This window comes from Salvelinus fontinalis, chromosome 17 (genome assembly GCF_029448725.1).
Source record: "Salvelinus fontinalis isolate EN_2023a chromosome 17, ASM2944872v1, whole genome shotgun sequence".
Lineage (NCBI taxonomy): Eukaryota > Metazoa > Chordata > Actinopteri > Salmoniformes > Salmonidae > Salvelinus > Salvelinus fontinalis.
The window spans coordinates 25,131,807-25,151,355 of NC_074681.1; the positions used below are offsets into that span (position 1 = coordinate 25,131,807).

At 42.2% G+C, this 19,549-nt stretch overlaps 1 pseudogene; it reads left to right on the forward strand.

Moving 5' to 3' along the window:
- Positions 1-16,987, forward strand: LOC129813482 (myosin-7-like; annotated as a pseudogene).
- The last annotated feature ends 2,562 nt before the right edge of the window (positions 16,988-19,549 follow it).

Below are 19,549 nucleotides of genomic sequence, written 5' to 3' on the forward strand. Positions count from 1 at the left end.
ATGGGTGATGCTGAGATGGCGGTGTTTGGGCCGGCAGCCCAGTACCCGAGGAAATCTGACCGGGAGCGTCTGGAGGCCCAGACTCGTCCCTTCGACATGAAGAAGGAATGCTATGTACCAGACCCCGTGGAGGAGTTTGTCAAGGCGTCCGTCACCAGCCGCGAAGGAGACTTGGTCACTGTGCAGACGCAGAATGGGAAGGTCAGTGCTTTACTTCAAGTGACCAAGTTGAATTCTGCTTCCCTTTTTCCCCCCAGAACAAGGTTGTAAAATCATGCAGAATTAAGTTATTAATAAATCCTTGTTCATGTTGCAGGCCTTAATGCTCACATCCGTTTTGTTTTTCAAATCAGTTTTGGAATACTGAATTTCCAAACAGAAAGTTTCAAATGACCAAATCAGATGTGTGTGTTCAGACAGCAGTCATTTGCTGACATGGCTACGCTAGTTGTCATAGTAATGACGGGTGTATGCGCAGTGGTGTAGGTTGATTAGTGTAGGATGACCTTCCAAAAGGATTCTTCAGCTGTCCCCATAGGAGAACCCTTTTTGGTTCCAGGTAAAACTATTTTGGATTCCATGTAGAACTCTCTGTGGAAAGGGTTCTACATGGAACACAAAAGAGTTATACCTGGAACCAAAAAGGGTTCTTCAAAGGGTTATCCTATGGGGACAGCCAAAGAACCCTAATTGGTTCTAGATAGTACCTTTTATTTCTAAGAATATTTAAGTTATGTAGCAAGCTAAGGTAACAACGATGCCTGCCATGGACATTTCCCAGTTGCTTTGAATGTTCAAAATCATAGAGTAAGAACACTTTTAAAGCCTAAAAGGATAAGATGATCCAACTTTCAAAAGTAGTCCTTTTTGGCTAGCCTCAGTAGTCGACTAGCTAGGTAGCTGTTTAGCTTTCCAGGACAGGAATCAGATTTGTATCTGATTTCAAACCACCTATGAAGGTGGTTTGAAATGCGGCTTGGAACATTTTATTCCATATTATTTTTGGCTGTTCAGACTGCAAGAAAAATAACAGATTTGAATCGAATATGAGTCACTTCAAACTGCCAATGTGAACAAGGCTTAACTGTCTTTACATAATCTCTCTAATTTCTCACAGACTCTCACCTTCAAAGACTCTCAGATTATGCAACAGAATACTCCCAAATTTGACAAGATTGAGGACATGGCCATGCTGACCTTCCTCCACGAGCCTGCTGTTCTGTACAACCTCAAAGAGTGTTACGCAGCATGGATGATCTATGTGAGCACATGAGAGTCGCTTTATCATTAAGTTCGAAATTTGAATCTTAAATTAGCAACTTTTTTCTATGTAAATTATCCCCACCAAAACCATAGTAATACTTTCCAATGTTAGGCCTTAATTCTTCCACTTAAAATGTTATGCAATTTCAACTGAATATATCTTTTACAGACCTACTCAGGGCTGTTCTGCGCCACTGTCAACCCCTACAAGTGGCTGCCAGTGTATGATCCATCTGTGGTCATAGCCTATAGAGGCAAGAAGAGGCAAGAAGTTCCTCCCCACAGTTTCTCTATCTCTGACAATGCCTATCAGAACATGCTGACAGGTAAACTAAAATAGCTACTTTAGAAAATATGTAAGGGAATCATAATGATAATTAATTCTGATAATTGTATAAAATTGCATTTTTATAACCTGTATAGACCGTGAGAACCAGTCTATTCTGATCACGTAAGTAATACACTACCCATTCTACTCACATGCTTTTAAAAAGTGTGTTATCTGTCATGTTACATAAGATAGTGTGATAAGTGCTATTTTTAAAGATTACTGTGTGTTTCCAGTGGAGAATCTGGTGCTGGAAAGACTGTGAACACCAAGAGAGTCATCTAGTACTTTGCAAGTGTAACGGATGTGAAATGGCTAGCTAGTTAGCGGGTGCGCGCTAGTAGCATTTCAATCAGTTACGTCACTTGCTCTGAGACTTAAGTAGTGTTGCCCCTTGCTTTGCAAGGGCCGTGGCTTTTGTGGAGCGATGGGTAACGCTGCTTCGTGGGTGACTGTTGGCGATGTGTGCAGAGGGTCCCTGGTTCGCGCCCGGGTCGGGGCGAGGGGACGGTTTAAAGTTATACTGTTACATTGATGCTGTTGACCCGGATCACTGGTTGCTGCGGAAAAAAGGAGGAGGTTGAAAGGGGGGTGAGTGTAACGGATGTGAAATGGCTAGCTAGTTAGCGGGTGCGCGCTAGTAGCATTTCAATCAGTTACGTCACTTGCTCTGAGACTTAAGTAGTGTTGCCCCTTGCTTTGCAAGGGCCGTGGCTTTTGTGGAGCGATGGGTAACGCTGCTTCGTGGGTGACTGTTGGCGATGTGTGCAGAGGGTCCCTGGTTCGCGCCCGGGTCGGGGCGAGGGGACGGTTTAAAGTTATACTGTTACACAAGCAGTGCAGCTAGTGGCGGGAAGAAAGATACAGCCGCCCAAAACAAGGTATTCAATCTGCGACAGCTTTGACATGCATACTTTCATGATTGAGCAGTTCTGTAGCTATTTGTAAAGCTAAGCATCTAACATGTGTTTCTATACCATTCTAAGGGAACTCTGGAGGATCAAATTATCCAGGCTAACCCAGCCCTGGAGGCCTTTGGTAACGCCAAGACCATCAGAAATGACAACTCCTCAATATTTGTGAGTTTCTGATGGATATTCTTATACAGCATTAATCACCCAAAAATAAACTAACAAAACTATTCTATTTAGGGTAAATTTATCAGGATTCATTTTGACACTCGAGGAAAGCTTGCTTCTGCTGATATTGAGACATGTAAATCCAAAGATAACAGACTTTGAAAAATCCGAGAGAAATTGTCAACAGTGGCTGTAAGAAATGTACTGTTCTAAATCACCTGTATTGTTCTAAATCACCTTCTTTCCATACCTTCTGGAGAAGTCTCGTGTCACTTTTCAGCTGAAGGCTGAGAGGGACTAACACATCTTCTATCAGATCTTGTCAAACAAGAAACCTGAATTACTGGGTCAGTACCACAATTAGATAACAATGGTGTATTGACTGCATTCATTTGTGTAGTGTAATAATAAGTAATAGCATGTCTATATTTGTCTTTCTATGTCTCTCTCCCCAGCCTCATGGGTATACAGAGATGTTGCTGGTGACAGCTAATTCCTATGACTACGCCTTCATCTCCCAGGGGAGACAACTGTGTTGTTTATTAATGACGCTGATGAACTGATGGCAACAGATGTGAGTTACTTATTCACCGTCACTCTTCCCCCTGAATTTTGGTATTCTTTCATTTGGGAAACAAAGTGTTGTCTTGTTGAATTTCAAGCCAGCTTGTTATGTTGCATACAGCACCAGGCAAATTTGGACAAACCTACTCAAGTGTTTGACTTTATTTATTATTATTTTTTATTATTATTTTTTTTTTTTTATTTATTTTTTTTTTTTAATCCCATTTTCTCCCCAATTTTCGTGGTATCCAATCGCTAGTAATTACTACCTTGTCTCTTCGCTACAACTCCCGTACGGGCTCGGGAGAGACGAAGGTCGAAAGCCATGCGTCCTCCGAAGCACAACCCAACCAGCCGTACTGCTTCTTAACACAGCGCGCCTCCAACCCGGAAGCCAGCCGCACCAATGTGTCGGAGGAAACACCGTGTACCTGGTCCCCTTGGCTGGCGCACACTGCGCCCGGCCCGCCACAGGAGTCGCTGGAGCGCGATGAGACAAGGATATCCCTACCGGCCAAACCCTCCCTACCCCGGACGACGCTATGCCAATTGTGCGTCGCCCCACGGACCTCCCGGTCGCGGCCGGCTGCGACAGAGCCTGGGCGCGAACCCAGAGACTCTGGTGGCGCAGTTAGCACTGCGATGCAGTGCCCTAGACCACTGCGCCACCCGGGAGGCCCTTGACTTTATTTTTTACTGCTTTATACATTGTAGAATAATAGTGAAGACATCAAAACTATGAAATAACACATATAGAATCATGTAGTAACCAAAGAAGTGCTAAACAATCAAAAATGTATTTTGTATTTGAGATTCTTCAAAGTAGCCACCCTTTGCCTTGATGACAGCTTTGTACACTCTTGGAATTCTCTCAACCAGCTTCATGAGGTAGTCACCTGAAATGCATTTCAATTAACAGGTGTGCTTTCTTAAAAGTTCATTTGTGGAATTTCTTTCCTTTATTAATAGTTTTCACCCAATCAGTTGTGTTGTGACAAGGTAGGGGGGTATACAGAAGATAGCCCTATTTGGTAAAAGACCAAGTCCATATTATGCTAAGAACAGCTGAAATAAGCAAAGAGAAACAACAGTCCATCATTACTTTAAGACATGAAGGTCAGTCAATCCGGAAAATGTCAAGAACTTTGAAAGTTTCTTAAAGTGCATTCGCAAAACCCATCAAGCGCTATGATGAAACTGGCTCTCATGAGGACCGCCACTGGAATGGAAGACCCAGAGTTACCTCTGCTGCAGAGGATACGTTTATTAGAGTTAACTGCACCTCAGATTGCAGCCCAAATAAATGCTTCACAGAGTTCAAGTAACAGACACATCTCAACATCAACTGTTCAGAGGAGACTGTGTGAATCAGGCCTTCATGGTCGATGGCTGCAAAGAAACCACTACTAAAGAACACCAATAATAAGAAGTGACTTGCTTGGGCCAAGAAACACAAGCAATGGACATTAGACCGGTGGAAATCTGTCCTTTAAAACCCTCCACTGTCACGACTTCCACCGAAGGTAGTTCCTCTCCCTGTTCGGGCGGCGCTCGGCGGTCGGCGCTCAGCGGTCGGCGTCGCTGGCCTACTAGCCATCACCGATCCTTTTTTCCTTTTCTGTTTGTTTTGTCTTTGGTTCATTCACACCTGGTTTCATTTGCCTTAATTTCTGTGTGTATACATTACCCTGTTGCCTGCCTAGGTTTGTGCAGGATTATTTATTGTGATGTTGCTCGGTTAGGTTGTGCCCATTTTGTTTCACGTATTTATACTGAGTGTGTATAAATTTAGGAGCTTTGTTTGTTCCTCCTTTCGTGAGTAACGGGTTTCTCTGTTGTCGAGGGCGTTTGATTTTTGTATTGTGCCTTACCTGTATTTGATGGACTTGCCCATTCAAATTACGCATCTTGGACATCTCTGCTCTCCTGCGCCTGACTCCTTCACCTACCTCTAAACGCAATACTGTCACACCCACTGATGTCTCCATATTGGAGACTTTTGGTTGCAACCTCTGTGTCTTTGTGAGATGCAGAGTAGGTGAACGGATGATCTCCGCATGTGTGGTTCCCACCGTGAAGAATAGAGGAGGTGTGATGGTGTGGGGGTGCTTTGCTGGTGACACTGTCTGTGATTTATTTCAAATTCAAGGCATACTTAACCAGCATGGCTACCGCAGCATTCTGCAGCGATATGCCATCCCATCTGGTTTGCGCTTAGTGAGACTACCATTTGTTTTTCAACAGGACAATGATCCAAAACACACCAGGCTGTGTAAGGGCTGTTTGACCAAGGAGCGTGATGGAGTGGCACATCAAATGACCTGGCCTCCACAATCACCCAATCACCCAACTTTGGGATGAGTTGGACTGCAGAGTGAAGGAAAAGAAGCCAACAAGTGCTCACCATATGCGGGGAACTCCTTCAAGACTGTTGGATAAGCATTCCTCATGAAGCTGGTTGAGAGAATGCCAAGAGTGTGAAAACTGTCATCAATACAAAGAGTGGCTACTTTGAAGAATCTCAAATATAAAATATATTTTGATTTGTTTAACACTTTTTTGGTTACTACATGATGCCATATGTGTTTTTTCATAGTTTTGATGTCTTCACTATTATTCTACAAAGTAGAAAAAAGTTTAAGTAAACAAAAATCATTGGGTGAGTAGGTGTGTCCAAAATTTGGACTGGCACTGTATGTACATTGTACATTGTAGCCTACCCTGTTCTTGGTTTGAAATAATAATATCCCCTATAGTAGATCGGTTATTACACCATGAAATGTCGGTGGTGGGTTATAAATGACCAATTCTTACTACTACATCGCTTTGCTTTTCTTTTCCTCCACAGAATGCTTTTGATGTGCTGGGCTTTACTCAGGAGGAGACAAAATCAGTGTATAAGCTGACTGGTGGCATCATGCACTATGGCAACATGAGGTTCAAGCAGAAACAGAGTGAGGAGCAGGCAGAGGCTGATGGCACTGAAGGTGAGACCTGGCTAAAAGCCAAAAGCATTGAGATGAAATAGTTCTGTGAATCCATGGGTAAACTCACTGGTTTTCTTTCCCAGGTGCTGACAAAGTCTCATATCTCATGGGCTTGAACTCTGCTGACCTCATAAAGGGTCTCTGTCACCCAAGGGTCAAAGTAGGGAACGAGTGGGTCACAAAGGGGCAAACTGTCCAACAGGTGAACTATACCATTGGTGCCCTTTCCAAAGCTGTGTATGAAAAGATGTTCATGTGGATGGTTGTGCGAATCAACCAGTCATTGGAGACCAAGCAGGCTCGCCAGTACTTCATTGGTGAACTGGACATTGCTGGTTTTGAGATCTTTGATGTGAGTTTATAAATAGACAATTATTATCAAATATCAATTTATGCTCTCAAAGAACACTATCAAGTAATAGTCCCAATAGGAACCTTTGTGAAAACCTAACTATCTATAATTGCAGTACAACACCTTTGAGCAGCTCTGCATCAACTTCACCAATGAAAAGCTGCAACAGTTTTTCAACCACCACATGTTTGTTCTGGAGCAAGAGGAGTACAAGAAAGAGGGAATTGAATGGAGTCCATTGACTTTGGCATGGACTTGCAGGCTTGCATTGACCTTATTGAGAAGGTAACTGAAATACTGTAAAGGCAAGTGAGCCGTTAACTGCATCTATGGACCAAATTAAATATAGCTATAATATGATACATACAATCATATTTAGTAGTATCAGACAACAACCTCTCAGTTGAGTCAAGTGAACTATCTTACCTCTACCTTCTTCCGCTCAGCCAATGGGTATCATGTCCATCCTTGAAGAGGAGTGCATGTTCCCCAAGGCCAGCGATGCTACCTTTAAAACCAAGCTTTACGACAACCATCTTGGAAAATCCAACAACTTATAGAAGCCCAGGCTTATCAAAGGGAAACCAGAGGCCCATTTTGCCCTGGCTCACTATGCTGATACTGTGGACTACAACATCAGCAACTGGCTGATGAAGAACAAGGATCCCTTAAAGGAAACTGTTGTAGGACTGTACCAGAAGTCTGCAATGGCTATCCTGTTTGCCAATTATGCTAGTGCAGACTCAGGTATTGTACACTTGGTCAGATATTCACACTTCAATAAGACTGATCTTCATAAAGAGTAAAGCACAAACTCTTCATGGGTGCCTGAATGACTGAAGGATTTCTGTAGGCTTAATTTCTTTATTTTCTAACTTCAGCCGACAGTGGGAAGAAGGAGAAAAAGAAAAAGGGATCATCTTTCCAAACAGTCTTAGCATTTCACACGGTATTGTCACGTTCCTGACCTGTTTTCTCTTGTTTTATATGTCTTTATTGGTCAGGGCGTGAGTGTTGGGTGGGCAGTCTATGTTTTCTATTTCTATGTGGGGTTTTGTGTTCGGCCTGGTATGATTCTCAATTAGAGACAGGTGTGTATCGTTTGTCTCTGATTGAGAGTCATACTAAGGCAGCCAGGGTTTCACTGGTGTTTTGTGGGTGTTTGTTCCTGTGTCAGCGTTTGGGCCACACAGGACTGTTTCGGGTTTGTCACGTTTGTTGTTTTGTATGTTGAAGTGCTTTGTTGTTTTGTCATTAAATAATGAACACTTATCCCTCCGCATCTTGGTCCGATCCATGCTCCTCCTCGTCTGAGGAGGAGAACGACATTGACAGCCGTTACAGGTATGTAGTTGCATTGTATTATACAGCAAAATATTATTTGAAAATTAAATAATCTCCAAAATATTGCTACTTTTAAAACAAGCTATAGAAAGTTTGTTGCAATTTCAGTTTAATTCACCAGAAAGACAGAACAAATATTACAACAAAAATGATGGTTAAACTCAAATATCCTAATTGATAAAAAAATATTTTTTTAAAGGTGCAATCTTTGTAAATTATATCATAAATAGGACTGGTGGAGTTGTGTCACACGAAGCTAACAAAAATATATCTAAATGTCTGCTCTACCCAAAATTAAAACAAACTAATTGCAGCATTACCACAAAAATGGAAGAGGCAAGTGGAAGGGGGAGAAAGTAGGGAACTTGTCTACCAGACAAAAATTAAAGACCAAAATTGTTTAAAGAAAAGTATGATAAATAAAAAAGTATTGACAGCTGTGCCATATAGATTGCAAAATAGTTAGGAAGAGATTTTCAATCTACCGATTCCATGGCACATGGTTTATAAATTGATACACAAAACTTGAGAGAATGCCAAGAGTGTGCAAAGCTGTCATCAAGGCAAAGAGTGGCTACTTTGAAGAATCTCAAATATAACATATATTTTGATTTGTTTAACACTTCTTTGGTTACTACATGGTTCCATATGTGTTATTTCATAGTTCTGATGTATTCGCTGTTATTCTACAATGTATAAAGCAGTAAACATTTTAAAAACCTTGAATGAGTAGGTGTTCAAACTTTTGACTGGTACTGTATTTATATTTACCCCTAAAAATCTATGGGGGATTGGAAATTATGCAGAAAATGACATTGATGGAAGTCACAATCTATCTGCAATATTAAAGCTGATCTTCCCCCCTGGTAAAACATTGGTAACTGTGGGAATTCACTCTCTACCACAGGAAAACCTGAACAAGCTGATGACCAACTTGAGGTCTACTCACCCTCACTTTGTGCGCTGCATCATCCCCAATTAGACCAAGACTCCTGGGGCCATGGAGAATCCTCTGGTCATGCACCAGCTGCGCTGTAACGGTGTGCTGGAAGGAATCGGGATCTGCAGAAAGGGCTTTCCCAATAGAATCCTGTATGGAGACTTCAGGCAAAGGTATTGTAAAATATAATACAGTTCTTTCTCCTTTTAATCATGTAACACAAATTATTTTCCAGTTTCCTTCTTACAGATATCGCATATTGAATCCTGCTGCTGTCCCTGAGGGAACATTCATTGACAGCAAGAAAGGAGCTGAGAAACTGTTGGGTTCGCTCGACATCGATCACCAGCAGTACAAGTTTGGACATACCAAGGTAAGATTCAAAGCAAGGCTTGGATGAAATCCTAGGGGCGTTGTACTGAAGCGCATTGCTCTTGACTTTTAAATTACATTTCACTAAAATATCAGTTTTGTTAGGTGTTCTTCTAGGCTGGCCTTCTGGATCTATTAGAGGAGATGAGCGCCTGTCTAAAATTATCACTGGTATTCAAGCCAGAGCCTGTGGTGTTCTGTCACGAATGGAGTATAAGAAGATCCTTGACCACAGGTATTTATATTGACACGCTATAAAATGTATCCATCTGAAGTAGTTTTTCAGTTTAGACACAAAGCACTGGTGTGGGAATATAGTCCCATGCATGAACATGTTAAAGTTACCAATGGTTTTCTTCAAGGGAGGCATTGCTTGTCATCCAATATCTGTGCATTAATGGTGGTCAAGAATTGGCCCTGGATGAAGCTGTACTTCAAGATCAAGCCTCTGCTGAAATCTGCTGATGCCGAGAAGGAGTTGGCCAATTTGAAGTTAGAATTCATGTCAAGAGTGTGCAAAGCTGTCATCAAGGCAAAGTGTGGCAACTTTGAAGAATCTCAAATATAACATATATTTTGATTTGTTTAACACTTCTTTGGTTACTACATGATGCCATATGTGTTATTCCATAGATTTGATGTCTTAACTATTATTCTACAATGTTGTAAACATAAAGAAAAACCCTTGAGTAGGTTTTCTAAAACTTTTGACCGGTAGTGCACGTTTTCTGTTCACAGGTGAAAAACCTGATTGAGGAATTGGCAGCTCTGGATGAAATCATTGCCAAGCTGACAAAGGAAAAGAAAGCTCTTCAAGAAGCTCACCAGCAAACACTGGACGACCTACAGAGTGAGGAGGACAAAGTCAACAATCTAACCAAGGCCAAGGCTAAGCTAGAGCAACAAGTTGATGATGTCAGATCCTATATAGAGATTAGATGGTCTTTAAATGGAAAAAATGCTAACAATCAGCTAGCAATTTTGATTTGCTTCTTATCCTCTGAAGCTTGAAAGGTCCCTTGAGCAAGAGACAAAGGTGCGAATGGATCTTGAAAGAGCCAAAAGGAAGCTGGAGGGTGATTTAAAGCTGTCCCAGGAGAGCGTAATGGAGAATGATAAACAACAGCTAGAGGAACGCCTCAAGAAGTAAGATTAAAATCATCACAAAATATTACATTCTACTGCAAACAAATGCATAAACGAGCTACCAATTAATGATTCCACAGGAAGGACTTTGAAATCAGTAATCTGATCTGTAGGATTGAAGATGAACAGGGCATAATAATTCAACTTCAAAAGAGGTTGAAGGAGCATCAGGTAATGAAAAAGCCGAAGTCCTTAATCGATTTGAACTCTTCAACCATTTGTATATTTAACCACGATGATGCCATTTTGTGCTAGGCCCGTGTAGAGGAACTGGAAGAGGAGCTTGAGGCAGAAAGAGCTGCCCGAGCCAAGGTGGAGAAGCAAAGAGCAGACTTGGCCAGAGAGCTGGAGGAGATCAGTGAGAGGCTGGAGGAGGCTGGTGGAGCCACTGTGGTCTAGATTGAGATGAACAAGAAGAGGGAGATGGAGTTCCAGGAACTTCGCAGAGACCTTGAAGAGGCCACTCTGCAGCACGAGGCAACAGCTGCCACACTCAGAAAGAAACAAGCTGACAGTGTGGCTGACCTGGGGGAGCAGGTAGACAACCTGCAGAGAGTGAAGCAGAAACTGGAGAAGGAAAAGAGCGAGTTTAGGCTAGAGCTGGATGTCCTCTCCAACATGGAACATGTTGCAAAGGTAAAAAGTCCATCTAAGTGAAAGTACAACGTCTTTTTTCCATTTGGTCACTGTTAACCTCTTGAATTTATTTGTTCTTATCTTTCATCTTGAAGAATAACTTGGAGAAGTTGAGTAGAACTCTAGAGGACCAAGCCAATGAATACAGGACCAAGTATGAGGAAACCCAGAGATCCCTCAATGACATTACAACTCAGAAAGCCCGACTTCAAGCCGAGAATGGTAGGTAGAATAACGTCTGTCTCTGGATATTGCAATAAATACTCTGAATGAGGTAACAAGCTAAAGTCTATTCCTCAACCTCTTACTTTCTAGATGAGATTGGAAGACAGTTGGAAGATAAGGAATCTCTGGTCTCTCAGCTGATCAAAGGAAAGAATTCCTACGGTCAACAGCTTGAAGATCTAAAGAGACAGCTGGAGGAGGAAGTCAAGGTAATTTAGACCATTCCTTTTCTTATTGATAAATGATGATGCCTTCGTCATAAAATGAATCCCATCTGTCCTTGCTCCCTTCAGGCAAAGAATGCACTATCCCATGCAGTGCAGTTTGCTCGCCATGACTGTGACCTGCTTAGAGATCAGTATGAGGAGGAGCAGGAGGCCAAGGCTGACCTGCAGCGTGGCATGTCCAAGGCTAACTCTGAGGTGGCTCAGTGGAGAACTAAGTATGAGACTGATGCCATTTAGAAAACCGGAGGAAGCCAAGTAAGGAATGAGTGCTATTTGTTAGAATCCTAATACCTGCTAAATAGAAGAAACATTTCTCAATGTACAAATAGTCAATGGATGGAGTCCAAAATAATAAATACCAACTCTAAGTACATTTACTATTTCGATCCATTGAGTATTTGTGTGAGCCTGAAGTTTGGAGAAGCTATGAAATTATATGCCACATTTTCTACTTTGTCTCTTCATCTACAACTCAGGAAGAAGTTGGCTCAGCGCCTGCAGGATGCTGAAGAAGCTGTGGAGGCAGTGAACGCTAAGTGTTCCTCCCTGGAGAAGACCAAACACAGACTGCAGAATGAGATTGAAGATCTCATGGTGGATGTGGAGAGGTCTAATGCTGCTGCTGCCGCCCTGGACAAGAAGCAAAGAAACTTTGACAAAGTATGCAATGCAGTTCTTCAATTTACACGTGTATCTGAATTCCTGAATTCTACACAGCAGAAACAAAATAATAGGCTTACTACAACACTTATAAAGAGTCATGATTGAAGTCAAATGGCTGCTGTATTATATAATGTAGGTCCTGGCTGGATGGAAGCAGAAGTATGAGGAGTCTCAGTGTGAGCTGGAGAGCTCCCAAAAGGAGGCCAGGTATCTGAGCACTGAACTCTTCAAGCTAAAGAACTCCTATGAAGAATCTTTGGATCAGCTGGAGACAATGAAGAGGGAGAACAAGAACCTTCAAGGTGAGTAAAGAGCTCTTTGTTTGAAATGTTTTCAGCTCTGCCAATGTTCACATCCATGCACTGAAGAGCAAACAGCTCTTTTATGAAACAAGGTTCTGCAAGTGCCCAATATAGTTTTCATATTTCTTCATTGCAACACCTTTTTCTCAGAGGAGATAACTGATCTGAGCGAGCATCTGGGTGCGGGAGGAAAGACAATTTATGAGTTGGAGAAGGTCCGTAAACAGTTGGAGCAAGAGAAGGTAGAGATCCAGGCTGCTCTGGAGGAAGCTGAGGTAAGAGTGCAATTTCAAATCTCCCCTGGTTCTGTCTGGATTAGCCATTTTACATCAACAACTGTCATTTTCAGTTTGAATCTTCTGATGTGTATTCTAGGCCTCCCTGGAGCACGAGGAGGGAAAGATCCTCAGAAATTCAGCTTGAGTTAAATCAGGTCAAGGCTGACATTGATCGCAAGTTAGCTGAGAAGGATGAGGAGATGGAGCATTCCAAGAGAAACCTGCAGAGGAACATTGATACCCTGCAGAGCTCTCTTGAGGCAGAGCTCTCTTGAGGCAGAGCTCTCTTGAGGCAGAGTGCAGAAGCATGAATGAGGCCCTCAGGCTGAAGAAGAAGATGGAGTGAGACCTCAATGAGATGGAGATCCAGCTTAGTCAAGCCTGCAGGCAGGCAGCTGAGGCCCAAAAACAGATGAAGAGCGTTCATGCTCTTCTGAAGGTAAATTAAAACCTATTATCTGACTGGGCACAAACTGGTGGAATCAACATTGTTTCAACATAATTTGTCAACATATTATGATGTGGAATCTATGTGGAAAATACATTAGATTTTAAAAAGTAATCAACATAAACAGTTGTTTTGAGGGTGAAATTTCAACCACAGAATTATGTCATGGTAACCATATTTCAACATAAACAAACATATAAAATATGTTGAATTTGTACCTTTCAAACAATGTCAGATCGTCAACGTTATATTCACCATAACTTTATTTTCTTTAAAGGCTGGGCAGCACCTCCTACTTGAATTGATTTATCTACAGCTACTCTTTGGTCTCTCATCCAGGGTTTTAACCAATTCCAGCTATAATATTTGTCACAATATTACTAATGTGCTATCTTGAGAATGATTGTTGAGAGTTCTCCACATAAAAACGAAATATATTCACTGTTGCTATAGAAGTCATTCCAATGGTTAGTTTAACACAGGAAATGAAATATGACCGTACTTTATCACTCATCATCAATGATGCTATTTAGGCCTATATAGCATTTGAAAAGTCATCAACAGCTTTTGTTTCAATTCAACCCATAATTCATCTAAAAATAGACAATACAATAGGCCTAGGGTTTCAAGCTCCATTTCAAATGTAATGATATTTAGTAATATTGAATTGTGTCTGGTTGTCAATGCAACCAAATGTCATCATTTGAAGGATATATATATTCTGCTTGGATAGTTCCATCTGTGCCAATTATTCTAGTTTTAATTCCAGTTTGTCTACAAATTAATTAATGGCACATATAGAACTATCCAAGCAGAAGACATCTCCTTCAAATGTTGATATTTAGTTGCTTTGACAACAAAACACAATTCAATATTACTTTTGTAATAAAGTAAATAGCCTAAAGTTATCTTAAATACTAATGTAACAGTCAACCTTAAAATAAGAAGCACATCCATGGCCACATTGAGGTTACTGTAGCTATACATTTCTTCCTATGTAATCATATAAGGCGTGCATGTCCAAGATAGCATGCATAGGTCGTCACAGGTCTGAGGAGATCTTCATAATTGCTGCAGAATCTTGAACAGCATTGATCACTTGCACCATATACTTTTAAAGTGATCTCAACTGCAATCCAGGTCACTTGTTCTGCTATTAGATGAAACACATCTGTTGTATAAATAAGCAAACTATCTGACATTGTATTCCCATTTGAACTTTGCTGTGCTTTTTTATTTATTTTTATTTTTTTATTTTATCCCATTCTCCCCAATTTTCATGGTATCCAATCGCTAGTAATTACTACCTTGTCTCATCGCTACAACTCCCGTACGGGCTCGGGAGAGACGAAGGTCGAAAGCCATGCGTCCTCCGAAGCACAACCCAACCAGCCGTACTGCTTCTTAACACAGCGCACCTCCAACCCGGAAGCCAGCCGCACCAATGTGTCGGAGGAAACACCGTGTACCTGGCCCCCTTGGCTGGCGCGCACTGCGCCCGGCCCGCCACAGGAGTCGCTGGAGCGCGATGACAAGGATATCCCTACCGGCCAAACCCTCCCTACCCCCTGAGGACGCTATGCCAATTGTGCGTCGCCCCACGGACCTCCCGGTCGCGGCCGGCTGCGACAGAGCCTGGGCGCGAACCCAGAGACTCTGGTGGCGCAGTTAGCACTGCGATGCAGTGCCCTAGACCACTGCGCCACCCGGGAGGCCAACTTTGCTGTGCTTTTAAATGGTTGAAAGCATGATAGACATAAACCAAAAATAAGACATTGTTTTTTTCATTGGAATTTGGTTGTGCTTTTAGATGGTTGAAAGCATGGAAATTCAACTAACTTTTGGCTGTCTTTTTGAGTGGGTGAATATAGTTTGTAATCTCACTGATCAACATCTCAACCGAATATTACCCAATTATCCACATTGAAATGACGTGGTGTGCCCAGTGGGATGGTGTGCCTAATAGATACTGCTCAAAATGAGGTATCTCCAACCTTGCATATTTCTCTCTAGGATGCCCAAATCCAGTTGGATGACTCTGTCCGTTCCAATGATGATCTGAAGGAGAACATTGTTACGTCTCTCTACAATGGCAATCTGATGCAAGCAGAGCTGGAGGAGCTAAGAACCTGCCTTGAACAAACTGAGAGAGGCCGCAAGCTGGCTAAGCAAGAACTACTGGATGTCAATGAGAGGGTGCAGCTGCTGCACTCACAGGTAAAGTATAATCACTAATTATGGATTTCCTGCTGTAGCTGAACATTGTAACAAAGTTATTTTCTTAAAATCTATGAATAGAACACTGGCCTGCTGAATCAGAAGAAGAAACTTGAGGTTGACACCGCCCAGTTTCAGACAGAGGCAGTGCAGAAATGCTGAAGAAAAGGCAAAGAAGGCCATTACTGATGCTGCCATGATGACAGAGGAGCTGAAGAAAGAGCAGGACACCAGTTCTCACCTAGAGCGTATGAAGAAGAACATGGAGCAGACCATTAAGGACCTGCAGCACCGCCTGGAGGAGGCTGAACAAATTGCCATGAAGGGGGGCAAGAAGCAGGTGCAGAAGCTGGAGGCCAGGGTAAGCGTAACTTTACATATTGTACATAAGAAGACTCAAAAAAAGTAATATTGCATCCTGTAACATGAATGTTATTTCTTTGTTGTGACAGATGAGGGAGCTGGAGATTGAAGCTGAGCAGAAGAAGGGTCAAAGGAATTCGTAAATATGAGAGGCGTATCAAGGAGCTGACCTACCAGGTATCTTCAGTAACTCCGTCATTGGCTGTCCAGTCTTTTGACCTGATAACAAATGGGGTTAACCTTTTTTTTATTCTGAAATTTACAGACTGAGGAGCACTGTAAGAATATGATCTTCAAGGCCTTGCCGATAAGCTGCAGCTAAAAGTAAAATCCTACAAGAGAGCTGCAGAGGAAGCTGTAAGTGTACTTTATGCATTCATTTTTGAGGTACTGTCCACATGTATTAGCTCAGGCTACATAATGTTTGTTTTGTTTCTGTACCACAGGAGGGACAGGCCAATACTAACCTGACCAAGTTCCGCAAGATACAGCATGACCTGGATGAGGCCAGGAAAGGGCCGACATCGCTGAGTCTCAGGTCAACAAGCTACGTGCCAAGAGCCGTGATGTTGGTTCCAAGGTTAGAATTTCTGTAAAATATATGATCTATGGTTTCTGACCCTGGCAAATGCCAAACAACGTTTCCATCTATCATGGAACAGCCTTTTCTATTGTTACAAATAAAAACCCCTCCTGAGGAAATGCTCTTCAGACCACGCATACCTCGGTGTAAGCTGAGGTGGCACAGGTTTGAGTACCAAGACTAGAAAACCATACAACATGGAGCATTGGCCACACAGCTGGAAATGGTTAACCTCTGAGACTATCGATACCTACAGAATAAGAGAGAATCTTAGATACTAAATACTAGTCTGCAGCTAGAAATGATGTAAAGCTGGGATGCGAATACCGACAACCGCCGAAACATCTATTCTATGAGTACACTTATGAATGGTACTCTGATGTAACCATGAAAGACTTTGATCTTCAGGGAAACAGAAAGAGAGAGACTCGGATGAACTCTCCAGCAGACGAACCGGATTCCAACAGAGAAGACAACAATTACATATACCGTAAATATGTACTTGCACTTATTCTCGAATAAGCGGCCGTTCATGTGGGAAGGATTAGCATTTCACTATGTAATGAATCCATTTGTCTTTCCCGCTCTTTCTCAGTCCACACCCCTTTCCCTTTGTCCACCAAGCTGTCATATCGGTTTAGCCCACTAGGGAATCTTCCCCATCATTGTTAGTAACTACAGTATATCACAAAAGTGAGTACACCCCTCACATTTTTGTAAATATTTGAGTATATCTTTTCATGTGACAACACTGAAGAAATGACACTTTGCTACAATGTAAAGTAGTGAGTGTACAGCTTGTATAACAGTGTACATTTGCTGTCCCCTCAAAATAACTCAACACACAGCCATTAATGTCTAAACCGCTGGCAACAAAAGTGAGTACACCCCTAAGTGAAAATGTCCAAATTGGTCCCAATTAGCCATTTTTCCTCCCCGGTGTCATGTGACTGGTTAGTGTTACAAGGTCTCAGGTGTGAATGGGGAGCAGGTGTGTTAAATTTGGTGTCATCGCTCTCTCACTCCCTCATACTGACTGGTCACTGGAAGATCAACATGGCACCTCATGGCAAAGAACTCTCTGAGGATCTGAAAAAAAGAATTGTTGCTCTACATAAAGATGGCCTGGGCTATATGAAGATTGCCAAGACCCTGAAACTGAGCTGCAGCACGGTGGCCAAGACCATACAGCGGTTGAACTGGACAGGTTCCACTCAGAACAGGCCTCGCCATGGTCGACCAAAGAAGTTGAGTGCACATGCTCAGCGTCATATCCAGAGGTTGTCTTTGGAAATTAGACGTATGAGTGCTGCCAGCATTGCTGCAGAGGTTGAAGGGGTGGGGGGTCAGCTTGTCAGTGCTCAGACCATACGCCGTACACTGCATCAAATTGGTCTGCATGGCTATCGTCCCAGAAGGAAGCCTCTTCTAAAGATGATGCACAAGAAAGCCCGCAAATAGTTTGCTGAAGACAAGCAGACTAAGGACATGGATTACTGGAACCATGTCCTGTGGTCTGATGAGACCAAGATAAACTTATTTGGTTCAGATGGTGTCAAGCGTGTGTGGCAGCAACCAGGTGAGGAGTACAAAGACAAGTGTGTCTTGCCTACAGTCAAGCATGGTGGTGGGAGTGTCATGGTCTGGGGCTACATGAGTGCTGCCGGCACTGGGGAGCTACAGTTCATTGAGGGAACCATGAATGCCAACATGTACTGTGACATACTGAAGCAGAGCATGATCCCCTCCCTTCAGAGACTGGGCCGCAGGGCAGTATTCCAACATGATAATGACCCCAAACACACCTCCAAGACGACCACTGCCTTGCTAAAGAAGCTGAGGTTAAAGGTGATGGACTGGCCAAGCATGTCTCCAGACCTAACCCCTATTGAGCATCTGTGGGGCATCCTTAAACGGAAGGTGGAGGAGTGCAAGGTCTCTAACATCCACCAGCTCCGTGATGTCATCATGGAGGAGTGGAAGAGGACTCCAGTGGCAACCTGTGAAGCTCTGGTGAACTCCATGCCCAAGACTGTTAAGGCAGTGCTGGAAAATGATGGTGGCCACACAAAATATTGACACTTTGGGCCCAATTTGGACATTTTCACTTAGGGGTGTACTCACTTTTGTTGCCAGCGGTTTAGACCTTAATGGCTGTGTGAGTTATTTTGAGGGGACAGCAAATTTACACTGTTAAACAAGCTGTACACTCACTACTTTACATTGTAGCAAAGTGTCATTTCTTCAGTGTTGTCACATGAAAAGATATACTCAAATATTTACAGAAATGTGAGGGGTGTACTCACTTTTGTGATATACTGTATATCTACTGTTTGTTTGTTATGCATTTCTGTGATTAGTTAGTAATAAATTATTAAGCCAATTGGTGTATGGATGATTTATAGTAAAGGCTTGGTTTGTGTAGATAACCAACAATTTACGACGTTCAGATGAGACTGACGTGAGGTAAAGAGTAATTCATTAATAGAAGACTAATTGATCAGATATTAAAATATATGAAGAGTTATATTCGGAAAAGTATAACTTTGAAATCTGAATATTTTCCGAGGTGCCCCAACTTCCTAGTTAATTAAATGTACATGATTAGTTTAATCAAGTAATAATATTCACAGAATTAATTTGCTAAAATAACAGTCTGCACCTTTAATGATGCCAAAGCCACAACATTACTAAAGCTTGACCAGTGCTTACCAATGTCTTCTCTCCCTGATGTCTTTCGCTATTCTTTCCCATCACAGAAAGAGCATGATGAAGAGTGAAGCTCTCAGATGGATCTCTGTAACCTTCTGCTTTGGTGTACTCCAGGTAATTTTGTTTTTTGCCCTAGTACTACACAGCTCATTCAAATAAGAAACTCATCATCATGCTTTGATTATTTGAATCAGCTGTGTAGTGCTAGGGCAAAAACCAAAATTACCTGCTATTGTCTGCAGTAGCATGTCCTGGAAATCGCAAATTCAATAATGAGTGGTTTGGAAGGAATCAGTGGCTAACTGCAAGCATTGCAAATAAATCACTAGCCTGCTATTTAGTGTAGTGGTTGTGTCGTCCAAGTCTGGGTTTAAGGGTCTCTTTTCCAAGCTTAAAAGGAAAACATTCAGCATTGTTCATGCATGATTTCTGCCGCGTTCGAAACAACTGGAAACTCAGATCTGGGAAATCTCAGACTTCAGTGAGTTCAAGACAACTGGGAACACACTTTTTGAACGGT